The 26349-nt window shown below is 35.2% G+C and overlaps 1 protein-coding gene across 10 annotated transcripts in view; it reads left to right on the plus strand.

Moving 5' to 3' along the window:
* NAALADL2 (N-acetylated alpha-linked acidic dipeptidase like 2) overlaps nucleotides 1-26349 on the plus strand; it is a 1495600-nt gene that overhangs the window by 489305 nt on the left and 979946 nt on the right. Inside the window, exon 6 of one of the 10 annotated variants that reach the window (XM_059922026.1) lies at nucleotides 17891-17954. The exons of the other annotated variants lie outside the window; for them this stretch is intronic. The gene's annotated coding sequence lies outside the window, so the exon portion shown is untranslated. The remainder of the gene's footprint in view (nucleotides 1-17890; nucleotides 17955-26349) is intronic. 10 annotated transcript variants of the gene reach the window in all.

The following is a 26349-nucleotide window of genomic DNA, read 5'->3' on the forward strand; positions in this document are numbered from 1 at the left end:
ATCAGAATTATCTGGACTACTTATAAAAAGTAAAAAAAAAAAAAAAAAGACGATGCCCATCTCCCAGAGATTTCATTTAGTACAACTAATGTGTACCTGGACATTTACTTTTGTACGTGAATAATTTAATCTTAAGCACACTAAAGGTTTGAAAACTGTGGACATATTAATTCTCTACTTTTTCTGGATTCTTTATCATATTAAATTCCTAGAAAGTAACATTAGATTTGTTCCCATTTAAATACCCTCATTCATAGTTTACTACTTTGATATGACTATGAAAGACATTTCTGAATATTGTACAAAGCAACTATTGAGGACTTTATGTATTACATTGGTCAATGGTCTTTGCAGACAAATGCGTACAAAAATTCTTTTAGAACTATTGACATGAATAAATTTCCATAAAACATGAATAACTATCATTTTATCATCTAATAAGAACTATACAATCAGTGTGTTTACATCTTTTTGCTTCGAATGTACAGAGCTGTGTTAGGCAGCCTCTAAGATGGTCTCCCATGATCCCTGCCTCTCAATATTCATGCCCTTTTGTCATAGTCTTCCCTTCAGTGTGGCTGGATTTACTGACTTGCCTCTAACTAATGACTTACCTCTGGCTTGAGTAATGGAATGTCATTTCTGATATTAGGTTATAAAAAACAGTGGCTTTCATCTTGGGTGTTCTCTCTCAATTGTTCTGAGGAAAGTCAACAGACTGTTGAGAAGCCCACATGGCAAGGAATTGAGGGAGACCCCTAGCCAGCAGCTTAGTGAGGAACTGAAGTCCTCAGTTCAACAGCCTGAAAAGTACTGAATCTTGCCAACAGTATGTGAGTGGACTTGGAAATAGAACTAACCACAGTAGTGCTTCAGATAAGATCAAAGCCCTTGAACAATACAGTGACTGCAACCTCATAAGGGACTTAGAACCTGAAGCCCCCAGCTAAGCCGTGCTCTGATTCTTGACCCACAGAAAGTATGAGATAATATTTGTTTGATGTTTCAAGTTGCTGAGTTTTTGAGTAATTTGTTTTGCAATAATAGAAGACAATGTAGAAGCTAAGAGCTTCATTAATCACCTCATCCCAGATTCTAGTATCATTTCTTTGCTTTCAATGTGACTTCTGACTTTTTTTTCTTTAAATATTTGAGTTATTATAGGTGAATTTTTATTTTAAACCACTGAGTTCTTTTCTAAAAATGAGAGTGGTATTGAGAAAAAAAACTTTTTTTTAAATTAATATTTTTGGAGAAGAGTAGAAACTTTTGCACAAATAACTCATAATTTGTGCCTAGCAAGTACCACTTTCATCTACATAATTTCTGTCACTCAATCTGAATCATAATTGCAAACTCATTTATTTATTTATTTATTTTTAAATTTATGGCTGTGTTGGGTCTTTGTTTCTGTGAGAGGGCTTTCTCTAGTTGCGGCGGCAAGTGGGGGCCACTCTTCATCGCGGTGCGCAGGCCTCTCACTATCGCGGCCTCTCTTGTTGCGGAGCACAGGCTCCAGATGCGCAGGCTCAGTAATTGTGGCTCATGGGCCTAGTTGCTCCGCGGCATGTGGGATCTTCCCAGACCAGGGCTCGAACCCGTGTCCCCTGCATTGGCAGGCAAATTCTCAACCACTGCGCCACCAGGGAAGCCCCTCATTTATTTTTTATTGGAGAATCCATCATATTTTTTTCAGCAGAATTACCTTCCTAGTTCTTAGACCAAAAGAATAGTACCAGCTCCAGAATAGATTTTAAATATTCTGGAAGTTAGAGTTTTTGTTTTATGGATGAGTAATCTTAGGTCTAAAAAAAAAAAGATGAAGTGACTTACCCAGGATGAAACTATTGCTTGAACTGAGATCTGATGACTCTTTTCTAGTGCTTCTTTAATTATTTGACCATAATACTGAATGGTAGAAGGAGACACTCAGAAGCCTTTTGGGAGATGAGTGACAGCCTTCCTGAGACTTGAACCTTGTCGTGTATAGCTTCCAAAATGGATAGCCCATTTGTATTAATATTTCAAAACTGTTCTCAAATTTCCCATGATTCTTATATAATATTACCTACTTGTCACTGCTAAACAACTTTTAACCAAGTCTCCAGTGTCTGCCTTTTCTATGATGGCATCTATAAAGGTGTTATGCTACTGGTCTTCCAAGTAAAACATTACTTGTGTTCATTAATAACATAAATATGATTGCTCGTGGATCTATTGTATAGAAGATGCTTTAGATTTATTTTTGTGTAAACAAAACAGAAGGAAGATTGAGACAGAGTCATTATTCTAGTAGAAACTCCCTGAGTAAAGAGCCAGATCTGCAGTAGTTGACCTCCTGCATGACTCTGAGAAAACTATTTTGTGTTGCTATGAATGAAATTTTAATGATATAATGTGTAAAAGTGTGTTTTAAAAAGTATTAACTGCTTCCTCAGCACTAAGTAATAGATGTCATATTTATATCAGCGATCTCTTTTCAAAACACAGAATGTGGATTTGTTTTGGTCTGAAATAAATTAATTTCCTCCCTCTTCCTGTTCATTTTGCAAGCATTGCCCACTTCTCTTGTTAGTTTTATGTAAGTGCATGTAAGTTTCTGGAACATCTCTCTGATTGTACTTGATGGTGGAGTTATTACACATATAAATGCCAGGGAGTCAGGGATTTGCTTCCCCATCACCATGCACCATTGGAGGCATTACATTCATTTCTTGTTTAAATAAACTTCCCCCAAACCCCCAGGCATAAATTAAATCAAAGTAGTTTTAGAGTTCAAGGACAAAATAAGTTACTGCGGGAAAGTGGGACAAAGGAAGTCAGACACACCAGATGGAAAGTTCAGACTGGCCAGTATCTTTAAAATGTCAGTGCGGTACAAAAAGGCTTTGTAAGCCATCAATCAACTGTGGCTCTAGAAACAGGCTGGTGGCTATAGAAATTAGTCTTTTTTTCACTAAGCCTTAGAAAATTATTTTCAGAGTAGGCTGAATTTGAGGATACTTATGCAGGTATAGCTAAGGAACTGAAGAAAAGAGAGATGGAGGAGGAATTTCTAGTAAGACCTTAGAGAAAAGTAACTCCTTGTTTTCATAAATATTAGGGTCTGGAGTTAAACAAAATTCCCTGTATTTATTTTATTATCATGTTGAAATTTGACCTGTTTGCTAAAACAGGCAAGATTTGAACCTGGCTTTCTTATGTTTTTATTTATTTGTTTGAAACGAGACTAAAGATAGATATGTTTCTGGTTTAATTATGATAACCAATCCATAATCCTATGGCAATATCCATTCATTTCAAAATAAAAATGTAAACCAAAGCCTCTGGTTTTTCAAGAAAAGGGGCGTCTCAAAGAGAAATGTCTACAGCAACCTTAATTATATACGAAAGCTCTTCCAAAAAAGCCTATAGTAAACAGATTTTCGTAGGGTGGAGGCATGTTTTTAGTTTACACTTACTCCTAAAAAAAATCTGCATAATCTTGAAGCTATTCCAAGCTAACTGAGTTCACACTAGCTATTACATAAATGGACTAATATTAATATTAGCATTTATAGAACACACTGTGTGTACCAGGCACTTGTGCTAAGTCATGATCACATATTTATTTAATTATTAAAACAGTGCTTTGAGGCAAGTACTCATATTATTCCTATGAGGAAATGGGTGGTAAACAACCTGTATAAATCCCTCTTCAACACTTCATCCCTGTTGCATGGAGATTTTACTGTTGTTGAAGAATGAAAACTATTGTGTGGTGGCTCAGATCACAGACTATGGGGTCACCTAGTTGGTTTCAAATACTGTTTCTGTTACTTCCTAGCTGTGAAACATTAAATAATTGATCTGTCTCTACATTTGAGTTTCCTCATGTATAAAATGAAAATTGTTAAAGGATAATTCTGAGGACTAAATGGGATAGAACATATAAAACTGCCTAGAACAGAACCTAGTATATTGTATGAACTCAAAAAATGTCAGCTGTTTTTATTACTTGAATCTCCTTCAAGATTCACAAGCAAGAAGTGTACAATTTTAGAAGTCATTTGATTAATTGCTTTGAACAAGTTAATTATTAGAAGATTTAAAAAGATAAAAACATGTTTTCTGCCTTCAAATATATAATTTAGTTAGAAATAATAAATAATCACACATAGAATATATCATAATGTGTGCAATGCATTATGTAATATTGCAAATAAAGTAATACCTTTTATTAAATTGGGCTAATCAAGGAAGATTTTCATCAAGAGGTAGATTTTTTTAGAGGTTAGTTTTAAGACTAACTTTATATATAAACCATGCTAATTGTCAAAAATTTAGAAAATACAAAAAAGAATGAAAAGTAAAAATCACCTGTAAGATGGCAACTCAAATTTTTAAAAAATCTATTAATATTTTGGCATATTATCTTATAGTCTTTGCATGTGTGTATAACATATTTTAAAATAATATTTGATCATTTCTTATATAGAGATTTATTAAAATTTTCCCCACTCAACATTATGTTATAAGAATGTTGCCAGTTTATTAAATGTGGGTCTTATGAGTGAACTAAAGAAAAGAAAGAGGCATTCCTTGGCTGTGGGGTGGGGACTGAAGGATAGGCAGTGAAGATAAGAAAATAGTGAATGAGTTTTATTCATTGAAGGATGGGGTAATTTTTTTGGTTTAAAAACAGCAGGAGATAAAATTGCACATTTGAGGAAGAGGGTTAATATCCAGCCCCACAGTCCAGGCAGGATGACACTCTTTGATACAGTGAAGAGAGCAGTGGGGAGTGTATGAGAGGCCTCCATTCACACCACATTCAACACTTCAACAACATCAATTTTGCTACTTAACAGTCACTTCACCTTTGACATGGGGCCTGACCCTCCGCTTTCCTTGTTTCTTCATGTTTAAAATGAGACTTCTGAATGATGGGTCCAAAATCAATAATGTACCCTTCTAAGCCAAATATATCCCAGAACCATTGTGCAGAGCAGAGAAGGTAGAGTCTGTGAAGGTTTCTGCAGAACTGGAAAGCCTTGCAAAGGAAAAACTCTGGAATGTAAGCCGTCAGGGCCACACTTGCATCTTGTTCACCTCAGTGTTCCCCTTGCCATCACCAGGCACAGAGCATATGTTCCAGGAATGCTTGAGACCATGAACCATGAATAAGTTTAGAATGGAATTGACATCCCCCCCAAAGTCATTTTTTTAGATAAAAACATGTTTTCTGAAGTGGAGTCTAATAGCTATTAGTTTTGGTCGTCTGGCAAATAGTTTTACTTTTTCCCTGAAACTAGGAAGAGAACAAATAGATCCACCGTTTGGATACATGACTCAGCTCTTGCTAATCATGTTGTCCCCTTGGCTTGGATGTAGTGACTGTCTGTTTAGGAGAATAGAGCACAAGCAGGGGCAATCAATCAGTGATCCTTGTGTTATTAAATGCTGGAGGAGAGAAAGGACTTGCCCTTCTGGTTAAGCTAGAATAGCAGAGACTAGAAACACCCTCCTGCTTGAAATAAATACATATTGTACACAGCTTTTGAAGCAACAGCACTCAAGACGTGGGCATTAGGCAATGAAAAGAAGTGAGTCCCGAGAGACAGCAAACAAAAGAGGTGACTGGTCAGATTGCTCAGCTCACCACCTACAGAAAGCTTCCAGGCCACTGTGCCAGGAGAAGGAACCCAGGCAGAGCAAGGCTGGCTCCCAGCCTGGAGGAGATGAAGCTGGGAGTTTGGGGAAGCCAAGGTCATGAGGGTTTATATTCCTTTTTATTGTCAAGCTGCTTCAATTTGGGTTTCAGTCATTTTAAGGAAAAGAGACCTAATATGCTTTCTTATATTTCATTTTCTTGCCCATTTCCCTTATTCCTGAGTTGATTTTTAAAGTCAGTCATACCTCAGGCATTGCTGAAGTCACATGCTAGGATCTGACAAGTGCCCTTTACTATGTAGCCTCAAGTATGTAAGCTGCAAGAACCACAGCCCTTAGAGTGATTTTTGAATTAAATTGTTAAAATGTGTTTTTAAGTTAGTACTTTCTGAAAAATCTATTCTTCTGCAGACAGGCTTACAGCTATCTTCTATTAGGGCTAGAAATTGACTTTCCAGCCACTGACACTTGACAGGATGTTTATTTTCCCATTATAACAATTGCCAATTGTCCACCAATTTCTCTTCTCACAGAAATAACAAAGGTCAGCTGTGATGAACTACCCCCTCTGTAGCCTGTCTCTGAGAGTTTCTTTTTATCCATATTTGATATCAGTGATTCCCTCATTTCTCATAAAAGAAAAAAAAACTGAAGACAATCCATGCAAAGTACTGTCACTGAGGGTGGGGCAGAAGGAAGATAAAGGTATTTGCATGTTATTCTCACCCTGACTACTAAAGCCATCACCCAGTGAGGATGGAATGTTAGCACTGATGCACTCTTTCCCCCCCCCCCCCCCCCAAAAAGCTCTGCAGCTTCGAGATAAAATGTAACCTTGCAGTTGCTAAGGTAACTGAGTTTTTTTTTTTTTTTTCCTTCTTAGGAATAGCAGAACAAATTAGGTGAAGAAAACTTCTGTAAATTGCCAATACATGGATGCCCTAAGGCTGCGATAGCTAAATGGTTCATTGGAATCCTAGGTAACCAATATGCGGGGCAAGTCATCTAAAAGATATTTTTGCTGTTGATATGATTTGCTTCTTGAGCAATTTAATGCAAATGGATAAAATCATAGTCACCCCTCCTTTTCTAGTTTTACAGCCTTTCTTCCCCTTGTTAATTTTTTGTAACTTAATGGCTATCAGTGTTCCTAAGTATGAGGCCCAGGATAGAAAATATTTAGATACAATAAAATATGACAAGGTTAATTGTTGGCAATGGTCTGCTTCATAATCAGAACATGTTTAGAATTAGGTATTGATATTTCCCTGTTGCTGCTGTTCCTGGGGGCTTCCTTGTAGTATGGTATCATTTATCTCTCATAACTCTGCTGGCAGGATTATTTATAAAAATATTTGGAATTAGAGACTAGTGGCTTGTACATGATAATCCAGTCATTGTGTTTGCTTTCAAAATATCCCAATGTATTTTGACATTAAAATACATTGATAATATCTATGATACTTCATGTGTCTAAGATGCATTTTTTTCTATATTTTAATATCCCTGAAATTTGGATGCATCTTCCACTTGACAGTACCTTATAACTGCCATTGGCCCCTTCACTATTTAAGTATCTTGTAATGCATATGAGAATCAATGATGTCATAGACTGGATGAAATATAGTATTATGACTTTGATTTGAAAGAGTTTTGGTAAAACTTTCTCCACAAACTATTTTCACTTGACTTGCCAACCAGTCTGTTACCAACAAAACATTATGATTTTCAAGACTCATCTTTAATAAAACCAGCTATCACAGCAGTGTTGCTGATATACATGTTTTCATCTGTAAGTGTTCCAGAGGTTTCTTGAGGTATCATAGGATCATCTCTTACTACCTTCCTATGAAAACATTGCTTCAAATGAAACCACTTAACAAAAGGGGTTCACTCTGAATATATGAATGAGGAAAGCTATGTTTGCTAGTAACTTGTGTTTCATTGACTTTGCCTCAGTCCTGTGGCAGGGCATCTGATTAATGAATAATACATATTCATAGAATACCTGCCCTGGGATAGGAGCTCTGGGTTGTGGTGGGCTTTGGAGGGAATTGCCTCCAAATCAGGTCACTAGCTGTGTCACCTGCCAAGTCAGTCAATCTCTCTCAAACTTGGATTCCCATCAGGAAAAAGGGCTAATGTTCAAAGATTAAACCAAGTAAAACAATATATTGCACCATAACTGGTGCTCAGTAAATGGTCTTTTTGTTTTTTAATCTTTCTTTTCTCTATACCTGCCAATTGGGTTAATTTTTCTTTTGTAAAAAATTAATGAAGAATACAAAGTTTTATGTGTTACAATTTTGAAATTATTACTACTATTCTTAATGTATTCTAATATTTTCTAATATGATAAAATGTTGTAAAGATGAAATATTAGTCTTGTCTAAGCTGAGAGGTTTGGAAGACTAAAGCAGTTGACTCATGGAGCCCAAACGGAGGAAAGTAAAATTCTAGAAATAGTCCTCAAAAAATTCTATAATTTCTCTAAGCAAAAGATTACATATTTCATATGCAGGGTCCACTTTTTCTGGTTTTACATTTGATTGATTAAAAATCACATTAGAGAATGAATATTTGGTGCCATATAGAGTGCAATGGGCGTGGACTTGGTTAGTAGATAGATCTGAATCTGTAATAACAGTTTGATCTCTCTAGGGGTGAGACTTTCAATAAGTTACATAACTATCTTGAGCCCCAGTTTCCTATACGTAAAGCTAAAGTAATAATATTGTTGTTGAGAGAATAAAAGATAATAATGTATGTAAACTGTCAAACATAAACCATGAATTAGAATAGGTAGTAAATAAGTGTAAGTTCCTCCAATATCACAGAAATTTCTTTAGAAAGGAAAATTTTCTCCTATATGTAACATTTAGTTATAACAAACTTCAAAGGACATTTTTTAAATGCAGTCTTATTTACAAGCTTCTTAGATAGCCTCATCCACCAGAGGGCAGACAGCAGAATCAAGAAGAACTACAATCCTGCAGCCTGTGGAAGGAAAACCACATTCACAGAAACATAGACAAAATGAAAAGTCAGAGGACTTTGTACCAGATGAAGGAACAAGATAAAACCCCAGAAAAACAACTAAATGAAGTGGAGATAAGCAACGTTCCAGAAAAAGAATTCAGAATAATGATAGTGAAGATGATCCAGGACCTCAGGAAAAGAATGGAGGCAAAGATCGAGAAGATGCAAGAAATGTTTAACAAAGACCTAGAAGAATTAAAGAACAAACACCTAGAAGAATTAAAGAACAAACAAACAGAGATGAACAATACAATAACTGAAATGAAAAATACACTAGAAGGAGTCAATAGCAGAATAACTGAGGCAGAAGAACAGATAAGTGACCTGGAATACAGAATGGTGGACTTCACTGCCATGGAACAGAATAAAGGAAAAAAAAAAAAAAGAAAAACCCTAAGAGACTTCTGGGACAAGATAAAATGCACCAACATTCACATTATAGGGGTCCGAGAAGGAGAAGAGAGAGAGAAAGGACCCAAGAAAATATTTGAAGAAATTATAGTTGAAAACTTCCCTAAAATGGGAAAAGAAATAGACACCCAAGTCCAGGAAGTGGAGAGAGTCCCAGGCAGGATAAACCCAAGGGGAAACACGCCGAGACACATAGTAATCAAATTGACAAAAATTAAAGACAAAGAGAAATTATTGAAAGCAACAAGGGAGAAGTGACAAATAGCATACAAGGGAACTCCCAGAAGGTTAACAGCTGATTTCTCAGCAGAAACTCTACAAGCCAGAAGGGAGTGGCATGATATACTTAAAGTGATGAAAGGGAAGAAACTACAACCAAGATTACTCTACCTGACAAGGATCTCATTCAGATTCGATGGAGAAATCAAAAGCTTTACAGACAAGCAAAATCTAAGGGAATTCAGCACCACCAAACCAGCTCTACAACAAATGCTAAAGGAACTTCTCTAAGTGGGAAACACAAGAGAAGAAAAGGACCTACAAAAACAAACCCAAAACAATTAAGAAAATGGTCATAGGAACATACATATCGATAATTACCTTAAACGTGAATGGATTAAATGCTCCAACCAAAAGACACAGGCTCACTGAATGGATACAGAAAGAAGACCCATATATATGCTGTCTACAAGAGACCCACTTCAGACCTAAGGACACATACAGACTGAAAGTGAGGGGATGGAAAAAGATATTCCATGCAAATGGAAATCAAAAGAAAGCTGGAGTAGCAATACGCATATCAGATAAAACAGACTTTACAATAAAGAATGTTACAAGAGACAAGGAAGGACACTACATAATGATCAAGGGATCAATCCAAGAAGAAGATATAACATATATATCTATATCTATATATATGAGCACCTCAATATAAAAGGCAACTGCTAACAGCTATAAAAGAAGAAATCAACAGTAACACAATAATAGTGGGGGACTTTAACACCTCACTTACACCAAATGGACTGATCATCCAGACAGAAATTGAATAAGGAAACACAAGCTGGAAATGACACAATAGACCAGATAGATTTAATTGATATTTATAGGACATTCCATCCAACAACAGCAGATTACACTTTCTTCTCAAGTGCACATGGAACATTCTCCAGGATAGATCACATCTTGGGTCTCAAATCAAGCCTCAGTAAATTTAAGAAAATTGAAATCATATCAAGCATCTTTTCCAACCACAACGCTATGAGATTAGAAATCAATTACAGGGAAAAAACCGTAAAAAGCACAGACACCTGGAGGCTAAAGAATACGTTACTAAATAACCAAGAGATCACTGAAGAAATCAAAGAGGAAATCAAAAAATACCTAGAGACAAATCACAACAAAAACACGATGATCCAAAACCTATGGGATATAGCAAAAGCAGTTCTAAGAGGGAAGTTTATAGCTATACAAGCCTACCTCAAGAAACAAGAAAAATCTCAAATAAAAAAATCTAACCTTAAACCTAAAGGAACTAGAGAAAGAAGAACAAAGAAAACCCAAAGTTAGTAGAAGGAAAGAAATCATAAAGATCAGAGCAGAAATAAATGAAATAGAAACAAAGAAAACAGTAGCAAAGTTCAATAAAACTAAAAGCTGGTTCTTTGAGAAGATAAACAAAATTGATAAACCTTTAGCCAAACTAATCAAAAGAAAGAGGGAGAGGACTCAAATCAATAAAATTAGAAATGAAAAAGGAGAAGTTACAATGGACACAGCAGAAATACAAAGTATCCTAGGAGACTACTACAAGCAACTCTATGCCAATAAAATGGACAACCGGGAAGAAATGGACAAATTCTTGGAAAGGTATAACCTTCCAAGACTGAACCAGGAAGAAATAGAAAATATATACAGACCAATCACAAGTAATGAAATTGAAACTGTGATTAAAAATCTTCCAACAAATGAAAGTCCAGGACCAGATGGCTTCACAGGTGAATTCTATCAAACATTTAGAGAAGAGCTAACAGCCATCCTTCATAAACTCTTCCAAAAAATTGCAGAGGAAGGAACACTCCCAAACTCATTCTAAGAGGCCACCATCACCCTGACACCAAAACCAGACAAGGATAATACAAAAAAAGAAAATTACAGACCAATATCACTGATGAATATAGTTACAAAAATCCTCAACAAAATACTAGCAAACAGAATCCAACAACACATTAAAAGGATCATACAAAAAAAAAAAAAAAAAAAGGATCATACACCATGATCAAGTGGGATTTATCCCAGGGATGCAAGGATTCTTCAATATATGCAAATCAATCAATGTGATACACCATATGAACAAATTGAAGAATAAAAACCATATGATCATGTCAATAGATGCAGAAAAAGCTTTTGAAAAAATTCAACACCCATTTATGATAAAAACTCTCCAGAAAGTGGGCATAGAGGGAACCTACCTCAATATAATAAAGGCCATATACGACAAACCCACAGCAAACATCATTCTCAATGGTGAAAAACTGAAAGCATTTCCTCTAAGATCAGGAACAAGACAAGGATGTCCACTCTCACCACTATTATTCAACATAGTTTTGGAAGTCCTAGCCATGGCAATCAGAGAAGAAAAAGAAATAAAAGGAATACAAATTGGAAAAGAAGAAGTAAAGCTGTCGCTGTTTGCAGATGACATGATACTATACATAGAGAATCCTAAAAATGACACCAGAAAACTACTAGAGCTAATCAATGAATTTGCTAAAGTTGCAGGATACAAAATTAACGCACAGAAATCTCTTGCTTTCCTGTACATTAACACCGAAAGATCAGAAGGAGAAATTAAGGAAACACTCCCATTCACCACTGCAGCAAAAAGAATAAAATACCTAGGAATAAACCTACCTAAGGAGGTAAGAGAACTCTACTCAGAATACTATAAGACACTGATGAAAGAAATCAAAGATGACACAAACAGATGGAGAGATATACCATGTTCTTGGATTGGAAGAATCAATATTGTGAAATTGACTATACTACCCAAAGCAATCTACAGATTCAATGCAATCCCTATGAAGTTACCAGTGGCATTTTTTACAGAACTAGAACAAAAAATCTTAAAATTTGTATGGAGACACAAAAGACCCCGAATAGCCAAAGCAGTCTTGAGGGACAAAAATGGAGCTGGAAGAATCAGACTCCCTGACTTCAGACTATACTACAAAGCTACAGTAATCAAGACAATATGGTACTGGCACAAAATCAGAAATATTGATCAATGGAACAGGATAGAAAGCCCAGAGATAAACCCACGCACCTATGGTCAACTAATCTATGAGAAAGGGGGCAAGGATATGCAATAGAGAAAAGACAGTCTCTTCAATAAGTGGTTCTGGGAAAACTGGACAGCTACATGGAAAAGAATGAAACTAGAACACTCCCTAACACCATACACAAAAATAAACTCAAAATGGGTTAGAGACCTAAATGTAAGACCGGACACTATAAAATTCTTAGAGGAAAACATAGGAAGAACAATCTTTGACATAAATCACAGCAAAATCTTTTTTGATTCACCCCCTAGAGTAATGGAAATAAAAACAAATTTGAACAAATGGGACCTAATGAAACTTAAAAGCTTTTGCAAAGCAATGGAAACTACAAACAAGATGAAAAGACATCCCTAAGAATGGGAGGAAATATTTGCAAACGAATCAACAGGCAAAGGATTAATCTACAAAGTATATAAACAGCTCATGCAGCTCCATATTAAGAAAAACAAACAACCCAATAAAAAATGGGCAGAAGACCTAAATAGACATTTCTCCAAAGAAGACATACAGATGGCCAAGAAGCACATGAAAAGCTGCTCAACCTCACTAATTATTAGAGAAATGCAAATCAAAACTACAATGTGGTATCACCTCACACCAGTTAGAATGGGCATCATCAGAAAATCTACAAACAACAAATGCTGGAGAGGGTGTGGAGAAAAGGGAACCCTCTTGCACTGTTGGTGGGAATGTAAATTGATACAGCCACTATGGAGAACAGTATGGAAGTTCCTTAAAATACTAAAAATAGAATCGCCATATGACCCAGCAATTCTACTACTGGGCATATACCCAGAGAAAACCATAATTCAAAAAGACTCATGCACTCCAATGTTCATTGCAGCACTATTTACAAAAGCCAGGTGATGGAAGCATCCTAAATGCCCATCGACAGACAAACGGATGAAGAAGATATGATATATATATACAATGGAATATTACTCAGCCATAAAAAGGAACGAAATTGGGTCATTTGTAGACATGTGGATGGATCTTAAGACTGTCATACAGAGTGAAGACATAAGTAGGATCTTTCTTTCCACATAAGTCAGAAAGAGAAAAACAAATATCGTATATTAACGCATATATGTGGAACCTAGAAAAATGGTATAGATGAACCAGTTTGCAGGGCCGAAATAGAGACACAGATGTAGAGAACAAACGTATGGACACCAAGGGGGGAATGTGGTGGGGTGCTTGGTGGTGGTGGGTTGAATTGGGAGATGGGATTGACATATATACACTAATATGTATAAAATAGATAACTAATAAGAACCTGCTCTATAAAAAATAAATAAACTAAAAATCAAAAATTCAAAAAAATATGCAGTCTTATTAAAGATGAGTTTATTGGAGAATCAGTATCCCAGTCTGCATGAGTTTGGAGACAAAACAAATGACCAAATCTTTGTAGCTGACTGCCAAAGACTTTGAATTCAATAAGGGAATAAAAGTAAACTATCATACACACCTGCTCCAACCCTACAATGCTTCACTTGTGGATATTTTTGTGCATGAGTTTTGATGAAAATGCTGGGATTTAGCAGAGTCTTATTTTAGTTTTCTGGAATGTTTGAGATGGGAAAAGATAAAGGGAGTTAAGCTTAATTGCTACTTGATAGACAAATAAGAAATAAAAATAGCTCTGCTATAGTTTAACTCTATAAACTTTCTATCAGTTGTGGACAAGTTCTAAGTATTCCAGAAAACAAGGCAATTTTGGAAATATGGTGTCTTATTGCCTACTTATTAAAGTAGAAATGTTTGTCAAGCTCAAATGGTCTAATTGTAAAGCTTACAAAATTTTAAAGCAGTAAGTTGGATGGATTATTTCATGTGAGATAGTGTATGTGTTGGGGGGGTGATGCATTCTAAGTGAAGGCAGCAGAGGAGGTGTCATATTGTCTTCTGTGTTGTCCTGGTGTTAAGGCTTACTCAGGTAATTTTGAGATTATTCATATTAAAGCATCAGAGCTTAGTGATTAAGAGCCAGATTTTGGAATCAGGCTCTGCTAGCTCACCTCTGTCAGTAATGGAGTTTGACATTGGAATGTTAGGTAACTTTCTAAACATTAGTTTCCCCAGCTTTAAAGTAGAGACAAATTTATAGAGCTGTTGTGAGTGGTAGAGTCTGTTTTGGAACCCAAGCAGTCTGGTTTCAGCACTATTGACTGTTATGTCAGATGTTCAAGGTATATTTCTTTTAAAAGGATTGTGTTCAGATCATTTTATTAGAGTAATAGAAAGGAAAACAAAAATAAGTCAATACTTATTTTAATTGATTAAAAATTAAATTGTATCATAAAATGAACAATTTTAGGAAAAAATGTGACCTAACTTTTCACCCAATCCACATCAAGATCTTATGGTTAGAGTTCATATTATATATTATATATTATAGTTCATTACATCAAAGAGGTTGAAAATGCAAAATAATATCTATAGAGTCTAACACAGAGTGTCTAGTGTATTTACCTACATTAGATTTCATATGTGATATTTTTAGCACTGTTTCTGCCTTTTCACCATCCCTAGTACACCTGCAGTGGCAAAGTGTTTCAGGCAATAGTTCTCATTTGAAACTTTATTTATTACATGCTGGAAGCTCTTTTAAAATTAAGAACTTGATTTGACTTTGTTTCAGCAGTTACTTCCAATTTTACAAGTATAAATTAATATCAATCCATAAGAGGACCAAAGATTGAATTTTTACATGGTCTATTAAAAATGTTACTTATGTATTCTGCAAATAATTCTTCACTCCCAATTCTTAATGAATTTAAGAAAGAACCCAAGAACCTTCTGATCAAAATAAACATAATATCAATGACAGCATATTTGCATTATGCTTACTGTCTTAAAGTACGTTATTCATGTCAAGGCAAAATATATATTAAAAATGCTTGGTCACAACTTTAATTCAATGACGTTGAACAAAGACCTGAAACTGAAGGTAAATGTAGTGTAACTGTAGCTTTTGTTAAGATGTTCTTTCATTGTGGTAACATATGGTGCAGAAATATCCCATGGGTTTCATTTCAGTCACTCCAAAATACTATTATTGAGTTTACTTGAATACCTCCAGCACAACAGAACCTTGGTTAGAGACAGTATATATAACTATTTTGCCCATTGAAAGCTGTTTATTAAATACTTGGAAAGTCTTTTCTAAATCAAATAAGATTAACCATTTGGAGCTTTACTTTATGGTTTAATAAAAAGAAAGTTGCGCTTCAGTCTCACTTTTATTTGTTTTAGATCTATTTATTACTCTCTTTTTTGGGCCATCAATTTTAGAGCATTAAAAATAAGGAAAAGCATCAATTGCAACCTGGCTCCAAAGATATTTGTATTTAATAGACTGATGATATAAAGATCCTACAAAATTTTCTAAGTTTAGCTGATAATTTACTATGTATGTTTTAAAATTGAGAATAAAACGGTGTCAAATGTCTTCAAGAATGTTGATGATATTATATTTATACTGTAAAATCCATATTAAATACTCATGATGAAAATAAAATGTTACTTAACAAATAAATAAAGAAGCATATTTTGAAAGCATCCATTGTGATACATAGTAATTGTTATTAGGTAACATATTTGATTTCATGTTAAAAAAAAGAATGTAGGATGATTATGAAAGCATATCAAGTATAATAAATGTATCTTTAATCAGAACAATATTTAGTATGTGGTTATTCAGAATAGATTATTCACCTGTAATTGGATTTAATAACTGTATAAATTGAGCCTAAGAAAGATATTTGGTATGCTTACAGAAATAATGAAAATAAGAACACCCTTACAAGAATGTGAGAGACAGCAGTGCATAATGGAAAACATACATTCTGGAGTCAGACAGATGTGGGATTGTACCTCTGCACTTCATCCTGGTGCAGACTTGAGCAATTTATTTAACATTTCTGTACCTCATTTTTTTGTGTGCACAGTGGAAAAAAAACAGCCTTCCATCAGTTAACTATTGCTGCACAAGTAACCACCCCAAAACTTAGTGACTTGAAATGGAAAGGCTTCTTACTGCTCACTAGCCCCGCAGCTCAGCCAGGTTTGCCTGTGCAACTGCAGTCAGTTGTGTGGGTCAGGTAGGTAATTCTGCTGATCTAGGGTGGTTGACGGGCTGAAGTTTGGTCTAAGGTAGCCTCTGCTGGGAAAACTGGGCTCTCTTCCATGTGATGGCACTTCAACAGGTCAGTCCTGGCTTCTTATGGCAGAGAAGGAGCACACAAGGTGTCTTGAAACTGTTGTACTGTCAATTCTGCTGTGTTCTTTCGGTCAAAGCAAGTCACAAAACCAAGCCAGATTTCAAGGAGTGTGTAACAGACTCTGCTTCATGATGGGAGTAGCTGTAGAGTTGCATTGCAAAGTACATGGATCAAGGAAGGAGTAAAAAATTGTGTACATTTTTGCAGTGTACCGTAGTCCCTATCTAGCAATTTAATATTATCTCTAGAAGAGTATTTGGCAGAAATATGTGCTCAATAAAGTTAATCAATTTAATTGTTTTTTTTAGAAATAAGCCACTTAACTTCTTACAGAATTTTTGTTCTTTTGTTACTTGTTTTTCTTTTACAAGGCCTGTGTATGATTTTTTTTTTTGGGCTGTGTTGGGTCTTCGCTGCTGTGCGTGGGCTTTCTCTAGTTGCGGCAAGCTGGGGCTACTCTTTGTTGCAGTGGCGGGCCTCTCATTGTGGTGGCCTCTCTTGTTGCGGAGCACGGGCTCTAGGCGCACAGGCTCAGTAGTTGTGGCACACGGGCCTAGTCGCTCCACGGCATGTGGGATCCCCCCAGACCAGGGCTTGAACCCGTGTCCCCTGCATTGGCAGGCAGATTCCCAACCACTGCACCACCAGGGAAGTCCCCTGTGTATGATTAATCATTTAATTTTTTGAAAGTTCTCCTTCTAAAACTGCCTAAAATAACTTGACTCAAATGTAAGATAAATTCAAATATGGCAAAATTTCATTATAAGAATTCATGGAAAGTATTACTTTTAGAGATTATGTTCTTAGAATTTTAAAGATCAAAACATAGGTTTGGTGGGAAAATACTTTCATTCAAAATACTTCGGCATGGATTGAAACTTTTTGTGTCATTCATTTATTAGTGTCTGTTTCATCTTTTCCTTTGTTGTGAGAGAGAGTATACCATAAAATATAAATTGTTTCATCTGAATAAGTTACATTATCTTTAATAATTAAAAAAACTCTTTTTATTTTAAACTAATTTTAGACTTGCTGAGAAGTGGCAAAAAAAAAACACATTTCCATGTATCTCCCAACCCCACTTTCTCTAGTATTAGCAGTGAACATAGCCACTGCGCAACTTTCAAAACTTGGAAATTAACTTTGGTACAGTACTATTAAATAAACTGCAGATCTTATTTGAATTTCATCAATTTTTCCCCTAATGCTTTTTTTCTGTTCCAGGATCCTATCTATGATCTCACGTTGCATTTAGTTATTATTTCTCCTTAACCTCTCCAGTTTGTAAGTAAGTTCCTCAGATTTTCTGTTTCCTTCATGAACTTGACTCTTCTGAAGAGTGCTGATTAGTTATTTTGTAGAAAGTTGCTCAATTTGGATTTGTTTGATTGTTCTCATGACTGAAATGAAGTGGTGTATTTTTTCATAGTAGTACCACTGAAATGATGCTGTGTCCTCCATGCATTATTTCAAAGGGTTTATGATGTCACTGTGTCTTCTTGCTGGTGATAATAGCCTGATCACTTGGTACAGTAGGCCTGTGAAGATTCTCATATAAAGTTATTATCTTTCCCTTTTTAATTACTAAATACAGTGGGCCCCTCTGTATCTGCAGGTTCCTAGGAACAGACAGATACGGAGGGCCTACTAAATATACTAAGCCATTTTATATAAGGGACTTGAGCATCTACGGATTTTGGTTTCTGTGGCCCCTGGAACTAACCCCCCTCAGATACCAAGGGGCAACTGTGTCTTGGGGACATACTTTGAGATGATGCAACCCCCAGGTCCTAGTTTCTCAACATCATTCTTCACTAAAAGAGCAGGGACTCCTGGGAAAAATAGTTGATTCCAGATGGGGCAAGGTAAATACAAGATGAACCTGAAACATCTTGTGGTGAGAGAGTTTAAGAAAGTGCTCAGAAGAGGTGAGGATTGTCAGAAAAGCACGGGAGCCAAACAGAAGAAGCTCCTGATGGCTGAAGTTGAAACAAAATAAATGATAGTTTTGGGTATTAATCCATAGGATTAAATAGACATCTATGAGTCCATATTGATAGAAATATGTAATTGAATAAATAAAGATTAATCAAGGTGGATGTCTTAGCTTGGGCTACTGTAACAAAATAAATACCATAGATTAGGTGGCTTAAATAACAGATGTTTGTTTCTCACAGTTCTGGAGACTGGGAAGTCTAAGATCAAGGTGCTGGCATGGTTGAGTTCTGGAGGCCCTGTTCTTGGCTTGTAGACCACTGCCTTCTTGCTATATCCTCACATGGGGGACAGAAAGAGAGCTCTCGAGTCTCTTCTTCTCCTAAATAAGGGCACTAATCTTATCATGAGGACACCATTCTCCTGACCTCATCTAAACCTAAAGTCCTCACCTCCAAATACCTTCATATTGGGGTTTAGGATTTTAACAAAGGAATTTGGGGGGCATCCAAATATGCAATCTGTAACAGTAGAGAAGGGACAGGTATTCCTTACAGTAGAATTCAATTAATAAAAGTAGAAGAAAGGGGGGAAATAAATAATCACCATTAGGCAAACAACATGGTAATGACTTTTGTCCATTGATGGATCTTAAAATTAGTGAGCAAAAGTTTGAGGAGAAACAGGATTTGCATAGTATCTTTGATTTTAAAACCTAATAAAAATAATCTTCTAAAACCTAAAAGTATTTCCCTTTTTATGCAGTTCTCTTACCACATAGCCAGATGCCATCAATTTTCAATACCCTCTTAAATAATTAGAGAAAATCTTCAAGCTTTTTGCTTAATTGCAGTCTCTGGCTAGGCACAGAGGTATAGAACCAAAAAAAAAAAAAAAAATCAGGTTCTTTGGTGCTTTCAACATCATCTTCTATAGTTTTGTTATCTTGGCACAGGTGTAAAATACAAAACCTCAATTTGTGCTACCTTTTGGAAGTTCACCAGTTCAAAAAGGCCCATGCCCTGTCCTCTGGCAGAGTGATTATTAGAGGAACACATGCTGTAATGACTTTCATAAATCTAACCACCTGTGCATGGCATTGAAGCTTGAGACTAGATTTGTAAAAACAATGTAAAATGGAGAAAAACACATAATGATATCTTACTTGTTCTAGAACATTCTATGCTCTGTTACATATTTTTTGACTAGAGGAAGTAGAAATATCCTAAAAATTAAAAGCAGATGGCCATAGTCATCATGGTAATTGTCCATGTATTTTTTCTCCTTTATTTAAATAACTTTAAATCACAAAATGTAAGAGCTTGAAGAATGCTAGAAGTCATTCAGTGCAACGTGTTCATTTAATAGATGTGAAAGTTATAGCACAGAGGTTAAGGAACTTACAAGATTTTCTATGGTCTCATCCTTTTTTGAAGTTCATAGCGATCTAATCATGATTAAGGAAGTCTGACTTGTTTAGAAGTGAGGCACAACTTTATTTGCAGTATCAGTTATTAGCAAACAAACTGAAGAGCAAACTACTAATGATAATTTTATAACAGCCAATTTTAGTATTTAGCTCATCAAGTTATAAAGCATAGTTAAATTATAATACTCATAGCCTACTCTAAAATTGTAATTGTAATAAAAAGGGTTAGAAATAGGTAGTTGTACAAAAAATATATATATATTTCATTGGTGAGAGTAATAGTTTGAAATAATAATGCTTAAATCTAAATATCATTGTGTTTGCACATTGCTTTATTCGTGGATGATTAGTTCACGTGTACAATGAGAAATGAAACTCATAAGGTCCCTTGACCATGTAGAACTTACAGTCAAGTGGAGGAAAAGTAGTAAGAAGTAGATAATTAAATATTTAATTTTTACTTTTAAAAGCTGTTATGGGAGATGTGCATCTCTTAGGAGATGACATTTAAGCTGAGACTGACTGAAAAAATGGAGTCGTGGGAAGCTGGAGTCAGAGCACTCCAAGGAGGCAGCAGCATGTACTGAGGCATCAAGGCTGGAAAGAGGGAGGTGGGTAGGGACATGGGGGGCAGAGGAGAGACGGCTTGTGGTAGGCCAACTTAAAGAGTATGGATTTTATTTAAAGTTTCATGGGAAATCATTGAAGGATTTTAGTGAGGGGACTTTTTATTTATTTATTTATTTATTTTTGTTAACTGTTTTTATTTATTTTTTTATTTTATTTTTTTTTAAACATCTCTATTGAAGTATAATTGCTTTACAATGGTGTGTTAGTTTCTGCTTTAAAACAAAGTGAATCAATTATACATATACATATGTTCCCATATCTCTTCCCTCTTGCGTCTCCCTCCCTCCCACCCTCCCTATCCCACCCCTCTAGGTGGTCACAAAGCACCGATCTGATCTCCCTGTGCTATGCGGCTGCTTCCCACTAGCTATCTATTTTACATTTGGTAGTGTATATATGCCCATGACACTCTCTCACCCTGTCACATCTTACCCCTCCCCCTCCCGATATCCTCAAGTCCATTCTTTAGTAGGTCTGTGTCTTTATTCCCATCTTGCCACTAGGTTCTTCATGACCTTTTTTTTTTTTTCCTTAGATTCCATATATATGTGTTAGCATACTATATTTGTTTTTCTCTTTCTGACTTACTTCACTCTGTATGACAGACTCTAACTCCATCCACCTCATTACAAATACCTCCATTTCATTTCTTTTTATGGCTGAGTAATATTCCATTGTATATATGTGCCACATCTTCTTTATCCATTCATCCGATGATGGACACTTTGGTTGTTTCCATGTCCTGGCTATTGTAAATAGAGCTGCAATGAACATTTTGGTACATGACTCTTTTTGAATTATGGTTTTCTGAGGGTATATGCCCAGTAGTGGGATTACTGGGTCGTATGGTAGTTCTATTTTTAGTTTTTTAAGGAACCTCCCTACTGTTCTCCATAGTGGCTGTATCAATTTACATTCCCACCAACAGTGCAAGAGTGTTCCCTTTTCTCCACACCCTCTCCTGAGGTATCATCTCACACCTGTCAGAATGGCCATCATCAAACAATCTATTTATGTTTTTAAAGAATTGTTTTCATTTCTATATTGGGGAAATGATGAATGGCACAGCTAGTAATAATGCTCTGATTTGTTCTTCAGCTTTATACTTAGTGTATCTTTATTATCCTCCTCCTTTAAAAATTGTAGAATTATGCTTATAGAATTGTGAAAAAAGAATTGTGTGGCTGTAAATCATCCTTTTAAGTATTATATATTAATATATATGCAAGTATGTTTGTGTGTATGTATACGTATATGATACTATGATCACATAAATATGTAATATACCTCATATATATTATTCTGAAAATAAAGTAATTATATTTTTGCTACAATCTGATTGAGAAAACACCATCATCCCTTTCAATTATTCCTTCAGTTAATACCATCAGACTGTATATGGATGTGGAATTACTGTCTTTGATCAAGTTAATTAACATTTTTTGAAATTTCTTAGCCTTTTCTTTAAAATGGTACCTACTTCAATAAAGAATAAATGACATAATAAATGTAAATAAATATTATGCCTACCATATAGTATGTACTCCATAATGTCATTTTAAAATTTATTGTGCATTGATATGATGAAATCTTTTAATTTTGATCTTTGCTGTAAGCAAAGCCATCTTTGTTTCTCTCTTAGTACACTTTGCATAGATTTTTTTTTTGTTGCTGTTTTTTGTTTTTTGGAACTTTTATTAGATTCTTGTTACTCTGGAAATATATATATATATATTTTAACATCTTTATTGGAGTATAATTGCTTTACAATGGTGTGTTAGTTTCTGTTTTATAACAAAGTGAATCAGCTATACATATACATATATCCCCTTTATAAGCTTATCTTTCTTGCCTACTGAGAGAAGTCTGCAGATGGTATCCAGCAAGGACACAAAGGAGGGAAGGTTCATGTCAATTTAGAATGTAAAAAGAAACTGACTAGAGAACATTACCTGTATTGCCTAATTTTAAAAATAAACAGAATGTGGAAGTTCAAGAGCAAGGTCGATTGGAACATTTTATAAAACCATGGAAAGAGTTGATATGGTGGGTTTATTTTTTTAGATTCTACTTCCTATAATAGTTTAAAAAAAGTGTTTGTATAACATACACCTCGTATAGCTTTATCGATGCTACTTACATGAACTGGAACTAGCTTAGAGTGATTGTAATTCTTTCCAGAAAAAGTAGGGGTGGTTATTATTGTTATTTCTGTTGTTTTCATTACTTGGCTATTCAGCAGATTTCATTCCTGTGTCTTGGAGATAGCTGTACTCAAAGCTTTCTATAGACCTTTAACCAAAGTGGAAAAAGTGAGATATGATATGAACAGCTTTAAAAAAGTACATAATATAGTGTACCTTATACACTAAACAATAATAATTTGGTGTCTCCTTTAAGAAAAATTAATATTTTCAATAATCTTTGCATATATTACACTTATGATTGGATTAAATAGAATCACTCTTAATCCAACAAAATATCTGACATGAATTTGGGTTCTTAATGAAAGATAGTTTTTTCCTCACACTTTGAAGGGGACATAGTTTTATGCAAATGAAGTATGTTAAATAGGTGTTTTGGAGGCTTAGCCAATCAGAATACATTTGTTGACTATAGCACTATGCCTGTGTATTGCCTAAAACCATGTGATGATCGCTAATAATCAGTGACCAATCCATATTTTGGGAAATAGTATTTAGTTGATAAAATTATAATTCATATAAAATAGTATAAAATGCAATATAGAATAAAGGTTAAGATCATTGGTTCTGGTACCAAACTAGTTGGGTTTGATTCCTGTTTCTACCATCTCAGGAGCTTTGTGACCCGGAGGAAGTCACATAACATCTCACTTTCCCATACATAAAATGGGAAGGGTACTCTCAGTGCATATATCATAAGGTTATTATGAGGATTAAGAGAGCTGAATTGTGTAAAGCAATTAGATTAGTTTCTGGTACTAAGGTAAAGGTCCTGTAGCATTTACTGTTATTATTAAAGACTTATTTGGTCCTGTCAAGTAGAAAATCTGAAGAGTGGTTTGTTATCAGAAAGCAGGGGAAAGAAACAAATCACCATGGGACATCCATGTGTCAGTATTCGAATGTTAACTGCCTCTTTAGATAAGATTTATATTTGCTGAGTTACAAGAACAAAGATGTGGAGTTGGAAATTTAGAAAATGTTTGGGACACAAGGAGTTTGTTGATTAGAATAGAGTGGATGATTCTTACAAGTGTGTAGTGAAGGAAGAGGTATGAAAACCAGGTTGACTTGTCTCTATGTTGTGAGGAATTAAGGGTGAGTAAATTGCTAGCCTGTGAGATAAGGTGACTTCTACTGCATGATGATTTGTTATCTATTTTCACCTTGCATTATGTAATTCGGAAGTTTAGACTTATTTAAGCAGGGAGAGATGATTGAGGAAACTCAAATAACTTCAACAATTTTATGTGTTTTTAATAGGTGAAATCAATCCAGTGGTGGCAGAGTTTTGTGTTGAGATGAGTTTTTCTTCTGGTAGTATTTTAAACATGTTCACCAATGTCAAAGTTTCACAATTTATTGGAAACTTTAAAGACATAAAATTATTTTTGTAATTTCGACCCCTGATGGAGGCATTCAGTGCAGCTTACAGTGTCTCTTTCACCAGAGCTGCAGAGTATAACGTTTCATTACTTTCTCCCCAGAAGTTGCTGCATTACCAGTTAGCGTATATCTAACAGAATATCATTAACCAGGCACCATCAGATCATCAAAACAAAGAAACTGCTGAAGCTGAATTAGATGTTCTCACTCTAATAATGAGCCTAGTGACACTCTATAAAATCAAGACAGTAGCAATTACATAGAAAGCCCAGGCTAATTTCCTGTATTTCCAAACATTAGATTATTAACTTTATTTCATCATCCTGGTTTAATTTTTCTGTATCTTTTCAGGTATGGAAACCACTGGCTAAGAAAGATATGTGCAGAGGTGATTGAAATAGAAATTAAGTCTACTGAAATTTAATGGTATTAAAATGAACAGTCATTGGGCATATTACTTCAGTACCGATTGGAGAATTGCTAGACTTCCTTAGCTTTCCACTTACTTAATAAGCCCTACTGGATACTGGAGTGTCTTTGATGCTTCATTGGCATGGTTTGTACGCAACAAAATACCGTAGAGTTCTCTATTTTTGTTGAAGTCTGCATAAACTTTAGTACTCCTTAAAATTCCCAACATTTAATTTTGTGACTACGACTTACAATAATAAATTCAAGATCACCTTTAGTGTAATATGTTATCTTGAAAGCATTACTTTGAAATTTGTAATAGAAGAGATTATCTGCCTGTTCACTCTGCTGTACCTTGGTGCCCTTTTGCTCTTCTAATTAAGGGTACTTCTTTTAAATAATAAAGTAGCTTCTCTTTGAAGAAGGAATTATTTGGAACTTTAGTTTTCTACGATCAGCCTTTCCTCGCATGGTGTGGACATACTTTTTTTTTTTCAAATCCTGGATAATTGAAGTGCTTTTTTCTCTACATTGAGCTACTCTTTCTTTCATGAGCTCCTGTTACAAATAGATCTTCCAGTTTCTTCTGGGAATCTCTTTATGATCTAGGGAGTGTTAAATTATTAAATTATATCAGGTTTTTGTAAAGATGAATCATGTCTTCTCATTGTAGATACTGACATTTAGTTAATTTTTATAGGTTTTAGACCAACTATGGTGTTTTTCTTCAAAGCTTCATCACAAAGTTTCTTTCTTCAGATAAAATCATCTATATAATGAAGTCTTAACAACATCACAAAAAGCCATTTAAATAGTTCAGTAAAAGTTTGATTGTTTGCTATGTATCTTCTCTAAATAGACAACCATTTGGCACTATGAGTTAGAATAACTGATGTTATTCAAAGATATTTGTTCTAGGGTACCTTTAATTTTTTTTTTTAATTTAATTTATTTTTTATACAGCAGGTTCTTATTAGTTATCTATTTTATACATATTAGTGTATATATGTCAATCCCAATCTCCCAATTCATCCCACCACCACTTCCCCCCTTGGTGTCCATACGTTTGTTCTCTACATGTTGTCTATTTCTGCCCTGCAAACCAGTTCATCTGTACCATTTTTCTGGGTTCCACATATATGCATTAATATATGATATTTGTTTTTCTCTTTCTGACTTACTTCACTCTGTATGACAGTCTCAAGATCCATCCACGTGTCTACAAATGACTCAATTTCATTCCTTTTTATGGCTGAGTAATATTCCATTGTATATGTGTACCACATTTCTTTATCCATTTATCTGTCAATGGGCATTTACATTGCTTCCATGATCTGGCTATTGTAAGTATTGCTGCAGTGAACATTGGAATGCATGTGTCTTTTTGAATTATGGTTTTCTCTGGGTATATGCCCAGTAGTGGGATTGCTGGGTCATATGGCTATTCTGTTTTTAGTTTTTTAAGGAACCTCCATACTGTTCTCCATAGTGGCTGCATCAATTTACATTCCCACCAACAGTGCAAGAGGGTTCCCTTTTCTCCACACCCTCTCCAGCATCTGTTGTTTGTAGATTTTCTGATGATGCCCATTCTAACTGGTGTGAGGTGATACCTCATTGTGGTTTTGATTTACATTTCTCTAATAATTAGTGATGTTGAGCAGCTTTTCATGTGCTTCTTGGCCATC

Source organism: Balaenoptera ricei, chromosome 4, assembly GCF_028023285.1.
Source record: "Balaenoptera ricei isolate mBalRic1 chromosome 4, mBalRic1.hap2, whole genome shotgun sequence".
Lineage (NCBI taxonomy): Eukaryota > Metazoa > Chordata > Mammalia > Artiodactyla > Balaenopteridae > Balaenoptera > Balaenoptera ricei.